Raw genomic sequence first — 6,893 nt, 5'->3', positions numbered from 1 at the left:
ACTCGTAGTGCCGGGAGAACCCACGACCGAAATTCTCATTTGCGACATTTCAACTTCGTCATATGTGATAACTTCAATCATCTTCTGTTGGAAATGCGTTCCCTGGAGGTGAGTTCGACCCAGCCGCAGTAAGGGCGTGTATTTCATCGTGAACATAAAGGGCACTGCAATAGTAGTCCCTTACGTTATAGTTATCATATTGTAACTACAGTTCTTCAAACAGCGAGAGCTATGAACAGTTTACATGAAGTTTTGATGCTGGTCGTTAGGAGTAATGTATACTGTAGTATGCATAGTATATTATGGAGGCGAAATGCGAAAACACCCGTGTACTTAGATTTAGGCGCACGTTAAAGACCCCAGGTGGTCAAAATTTCCGGAGTCCTCCAATACGGCGTGCCTCATAAAAGAAAGTGGTTTTGGCACGCAAAACCCAATAATTTAATTTTATTACATCGTATATTAATGCAGCCAAGAGAAGTAGTTTCATGATTAGAAAAAGTAGAAAGGTCAGCCGAAAATGCAGCATCTGGCCTGCTACTCTACGTAAGGGAAGAGGAAGAGGGGAAGAAAAAGGTTCACAATGGGGGATGATAATGGGAAGAGCGAGGTGACGGCCACATTGTATAAATATTTATCACAAACGTGAGTCCAGGCCCGTGTCGCCTAAGAAACGTTTATTGCAGCCAACTCTTTTACACAGATATGCTCAATCGATCACGACAAGCATGTATAATAATTGATGTGTTTATTGCATTCTCGCCAAGTGCAACGAACACTGTTTTGGCGGTGGGCTAAATAAGACAGAAGTTGGTTAGAAGATTGAGGCTTCAAGTGATTAACGTTGCCCGGAAAGCAGATGTGGCTGGAGCCGTCACTCGGAGAAGGAATCTTGTCTTTTTCAAGGCAGAAACTGCTCTGACAAAGACAAGTCGTCTTGTCAAAACGTTGGCTCCAACATCTCTTTTTCGATTACTGTTACTCCCTAGCGGAGGGCATCAATTTAACTTCGGCCACTTGAGAAACGTCGAGCGGCATAGCGGCCCAGCAAAGGCACTGCAAACGGGAATTTTCGAATTCATCTCGCCAACAGATATAGCTTAAAAACCGATAATTGCTCTACCTGTTGAGTTGAGTGCTGAGATAACGACTGTAATTAGGGCGCCATACCCTTACGAAAATGGGTGTTGAATTTCCATTGTCGATTTGTTGTACTCTAATTGAGTCAAGTCAAAGTACATGGAATTTCAACACCAGTTGACTCACCACAACGAGAGTTCAACGGAATTTCCGTTGTGCACTGCCAATGATTTTTCCGTTGAATGCTTTCCAATTGATTTCCAATTGACCGGTACCACATGTTCACTTTAAATCGTGATCTTGCTCCATTAGGATCAATAATACGCGCATCGCGTTCGAGCCTCTTTATCGCGATCATAGGCTGACTACCATTTGTTTGATACAGTGTCTCGATGCTTAGCCAAAGGTTAGTGTGGATCCACGCACTATAAGTAGCATTGAACTTTTTTAGGACAATTGTTTACATACTGAAGACTACTGAAATCATAAATATAGAAATGAAACAGAAAACTGAGAGAATGAAGGAATAGCATAATAGAGCGAATAATAATGAGGAGCAAGAATATGTCGAGAACAGTGTCATACAATCAGCTGATGATAACGGCCCTATTCACAATGACAAACGAAATATTTTCCTTTAAAAATGTTTTATGTTGAAATTTTTACAGCACATTAGACAAATTTGACAAGTCCCTTGGACCTGCAACACCTGAAACTCCATGAGGATCACTTAATTGGACAGTGTTATCAGCTGTCACTGTCAATTGCAATCAAATTTGATCCATATCAGGCTTGATTGCAATCGAAAGTGGCTCTGTGACACCAGGTATTAGATGGAATGACGAAAGCCAGGCGTTCTTCAGCTTGTGGCTGTTTGGGCTTGTTGTTCCACATGTTGACAAACTGAGCAGAGAAAACACAGACAGAAAGAATGATACGAATGCTTGTTTGTCATCTAGTTTCTTTTGTCTGTCCATGTTTTTCTGCACTACATTTTCTCAACAGGCATCCATGTTTTCTTAATATTCCAGAGGTGTAAATTAGGATAGAGTACAGGCACACTGCAACAAGGCAACAGCAACCATCTGCAAATTACTGACAACCATCGTGATTGTTGCCCGAGGATCAGCTAGGTCACACTCGTTAGAGTATGAGTATGCATCCTATCCTAAAGGGAGTCAGGATAGCCGTCTGCTACAATATGAAAGAAAATACGCCTCTCACTCTATTGCACTGCTTGTTTCTTATTAAATGTAAGTGTCTATATGCAGATTTACAAGCCCCCTGCTTGTATTGATACAAGTGCAATGCTGTTTAATGATGTTTGTTAGCATGCTGCAAGTGTACATTTCAATTACCCTAGCTATTTCACTAAGTGATTGTTGAATAAGAAACGTGTTTTTGTCCTCATAGGAAAAAGCTCATTTGAAATATGTCACACTGCTTGGACTTATAATATATTACCCAATAGACCTATATTTTGCAAGTTAGATCTAGCATGCAAATGATGACTGCTGTTGGCCACACAGTGTTGCTGCACCAATTTTTAGATTTGCAGACGTGGATAAGCAAATGAAGAGAAAATTAAACGCATGTTCTGTGCCACCCCATGATTCCAATGTATTGCTTGTGATAATATGAGGGGCCACTCGTGAACCTGTGTGCTACTCCCCCAAGCAGCGATTACTCAAGGAACCAGACATATAATGCTCTTTATTATTTAAAGGCATCGCAAAAGTGTACAAAAGCATACTATACATGAAAAAAATCTGTATATATCACTTTTGCTCACAGCACACATAATAACAAAGCATAAAAATGTGGCACAACATCACGTAATAACTTAACAAAAGCAAGCATGGTTAAATAGGATGTGCTTAATTCAAAAGAGTCCATAGAGCTTTCCAACAAAACTGAACTCTGTTGCAAGGTAATGTAACATTTTCTATGGTGTTGGAATATCAAAATGCAGCTGCAGTATTCATTTTGTAACAAGCGATGAAAGTGACTGTAAGGTCTTGTGAGCAACTTCCAGACAGCGAATAGCTAAAGCAAGTCTAAAGCCCTTTGATGGCATCTCATATTACTCATCTTTTATTATCTAGTTTAAGGAAAATGTTACTTCACCATGCCAATTGGACAACTATCACTCACTTATCTCAAACAAAATATTACGCAAACATCTAATTTTGCCAGCTACAGTTGGCAATCTGAAATTGTGGATATCTGATGCCATTGACTTAGCGTCTAAGTGTACCATTCATAAATTCAAATGGAAAAAGAGGGTGACTCCACAAAGGACCCCAGTTTACGGCACTGTCGACAATATGCAAAAGAGGAGAGCATTATATGTCACGTACTCGATACCGTACAATTCCTGGTACTCAAGAAGAAACTTCTTCATCTTTCTCCTAACTGTAGCAAGCTCCTGAATGCAGATGCAAGGGTCAAGAAGGTAATGCATGATCACAAAAAATTTCAACTAATGGTTGTACTGTCTTTCTAGAATGCGTCCTATTAATGTGACTGGGGAACAAAACAGCAGCCGATTCCTCCAACCGGCAGCTTTCCACTCCTTTATGTCCTTTAAACACTTTGGCAGCCTCATGAGCTCCCATATGGGGGCGAGGCTCAGAAGACATTTGTCTGCATCAGGAAGATGTCGGCATAGATGAAATCGGTGGCACTGTCTGGACTTCAGCCACATAAACATTGTTGCCCGAACAAAACCAGAACAAACGGCATGCACGTAGTGTACTACAAAGGCCTCACTAAATGAAAAAAAAAATGAAAGAAGTGTCAGCACACTTGCTACTTTGATGCCACAACTAGGGGCCTGCACGGCCTTTTGTGCATGGCACAAAAATGGCTCGTGTTCTGAGCTTGTTTGCAGAAGCACTTGGCAGACACACACGACAAAACCCATTTCCTTTTGAAACAACCTGCCCAGAGTCCTCGCACGATGCACAACCATAAGCACTGTTGAATTGTGTCATACTGGTTCACATTTGGAAACGCTGTCTACTGTACGGGGACCAGGAAATGTCTTTGACGTGTGCGATACACCCCTGCTGTCCCTCCAAACAACTCCAGTGGATGATATTTCATTCATTCTTTTCACAAACTGTATCAAAAAAGAGTTCATTGATGGCCTCCCTGTGCCAAACCACAGCCCAGACAACAAAAGAGTCTGTGCACATTCTTTGCATGGCAGTTCACTAATCATCAAAAGAAGAGAGCACATGCTCGCATCAGAACTTTCGAAAAGGGGCACACCGTCAGTATTCAATGTCAATGTAATGTCATTCGAAGTCACAGGCAACTTGTACTGATAGCTTTTTGTGATGTCACACACATCAAAGGAAGTGCCTGTTCTACTGCATTGCAGCTTTCCTGATTCTAACACATCTGGAATTTGGCCCTTCAGATCCATTACAAGAAAAAATGATGAGCTTTTCAGTAAGCTGCCACTCGCATAGTTCACATTGCACTGACTGCCAACCACATCATTTCCTGGTAATTCTGGCAGTTCACCAATATACCCAGAGCACACACTACAGTATAAGTGCTTAGCATACTGCTTTTCGGATCCGGCAAAGTGTCAAAAAAGAAGTATACTTTGATGTTGGGTACGTGACACCTTCTGGCAAGTGAGCTCTGAGAAGCTGCACTAAGCTATCGGTGGCTTCTTTTGAGCAGCCATGGCGCAAGCTGTGGGCCATGACCATTAAGAGGCTTTCGGCTTTCATAAGCTTGGCTCCAGGAAACAGGTCTTCATCCTAAGCAGAGAGGAATGGTAGCAAACAATGGTGGTGTTAGAAAAAGTACAACATTACAATCATACACTTGTAGATGCCTGTTTTGTTACCTGCACAGTAAATTGGACAGAAAGTCCTGCCATGACAAGGGCTTCATAGTTCATGAGTTATCTTGTGGCACTGAGTTTATACTGGCTAACATGTTACTTAACCTGGCAACTAACTTTAATGCACCATTTTAAGCTACCCCTTTTACTTTGTGAACCTGCCTCGAAATAATGCAGATGCCAACTGTGCATGGTGAACACCAGATGGCCACCAAAGAAACCTCTTTAAAGCAGCCATGGTACAGCCGCCCTGATTTTTAATAATATAGCGCGAGCTGAACTGCTGGTGAGCGCCTTATAACGGCGATAAGCGTGCAACAAGGCGAGTGCAACAAGGTAACAAGGCTCGTGCGCGAACTCTCGCCTTGTTGCACGCTTATCGCCGTTATAAGGCGCTCACCAGCAGTTCAGTCGACGCTCGCGCTATATTATTAAAAATCAGGGCGGCTGTACATGCAGCACAGTGAGACTAAGCACTGTCTTGCCATGAAATGTGTGCTTCGGGACAGCAGATATTTTTAACGTGTACTTTTGGAGTACTATTAAATAACGACAGATGTTCAAGGAAGATTTGAGGGCTTCATTTACAAACAACCCCAAAAAAAGCAGGCTTTGGCCACAACACGACAAAATTACACACACACACACACACACACACACACACACACACACACACACACACACACACACACACACACACACACACACACACACACACACACACACGAACGCACAAACGCACGCATTATGTATATATGCTAGAACAGGCGCCAAGATAACGCCTGAACGTTAAAGGAAAACCCTAGGAAATTCCATCAGCACATTACGTATTCTAAGGCTCTGCGGTGCTCTGTTCCTGCCTCAGCTCCACTTTACCAGCACCGGTTTACTAATGCTTTACCATCAGTAAACACAGTTTACTGATGTAAACTGTGTTTACATCAGTAATATGAATTTAACAGCGCGGTTTTCTCCTTAATTGGGAGAAATAACTGCTGCGAGCAATGATCGCATCGGTACGCTCCCTACTTCATTCCATCTATTATTTTCACTATATGACTCGGTCACTACGCTGCATAAGCTTCAGGAGATAACCTGCGGCAGGAGTTACAGCGGGGCAAAATAAGACGTCACAGCAACAGAATAATATCTGGAAATTACGCCTGACACCACAACGCTTACCAAGTCATCCTTCCAGCCTCTCGGAAAATGCTGCTCGCCGGGGTCAGGATACACGTCAGCGCAATCAGCGTCACATTCCGATTCGCTGCTCTCAGACGACGAGGTAGACAAGGTTTCATGCGTGCTTTCCAATGGATGACAGTCTTCAGTTGCAGCGTCAATTGAAGGGAATGGTGCGATGTGGCCTGCGTCAGCGTCTGCTTCGTTTTCGCAGAAATTCTGTTCACTTGCATCAGTTGAACCCAGTTCACTGTCCAACGCGGCAGACGGAGCGGCCCACTGATGAACGTTTTTGAACCTATTTTGAGCGTATGGGCACGTCGATGAACGGGTCCCATAAGTAATTTCCGAATTGTCTTCTCGGCGACATTATTCGTGAACGGCGCTGGGCCTTGCACGATTACTTTACGATAAAATATAGAGCGCAACACCAAGTAAAACATAGCGAACAGCGAATGCGGAGTACAGCGGAGTAGTCATACAATCACGTAGTAGTGCACCCGCTGGCTAGAAAACCTAAAGCGTTGCCAGACGGTCAACTGCCTCGACGCTCAATGACTCAACAGTGAAACGTTAGATCAGCGTATCCAAGAGGTAGGTCTGGAAAATACATTTTATATTATTAGGAAATAGTGTGTGGCTCACAGGGCCGCAAACATTTATTAAAGTTTTGTTTTAAGCTTTTGTTATGAGTTTTTTAAAAAATAATTTTAAGCCAAACACAGCCATATCTAAAAAGTGAGCAGGAAACACTGATACCATCTCT

General features: G+C 42.6%; 1 long non-coding RNA gene across 1 annotated transcript; it reads right to left on the bottom strand.

Annotated features, from left to right (window-relative positions):
- Positions 1-2,775: 2,775 nt before the first annotated feature.
- On the bottom strand, positions 2,776-6,739 carry LOC135908435 (uncharacterized). Its single transcript, XR_010566329.2, has 2 exons — positions 6,128-6,739; positions 2,776-4,859 (listed from the first exon to the last, which is right to left on the bottom strand). It is a non-coding gene; the product is annotated as an uncharacterized lncRNA (long non-coding RNA).
- Positions 6,740-6,893: the final 154 nt, after the last annotated feature.

The sequence above is a fragment of the Dermacentor albipictus genome, chromosome 1 (assembly GCF_038994185.2).
Source record: "Dermacentor albipictus isolate Rhodes 1998 colony chromosome 1, USDA_Dalb.pri_finalv2, whole genome shotgun sequence".
Classification (NCBI taxonomy): domain Eukaryota; kingdom Metazoa; phylum Arthropoda; class Arachnida; order Ixodida; family Ixodidae; genus Dermacentor; species Dermacentor albipictus.
The sequence above is the reverse complement of the archived record's forward strand: the minus strand, read 5'-3'. Positions and strand labels throughout refer to the sequence as shown.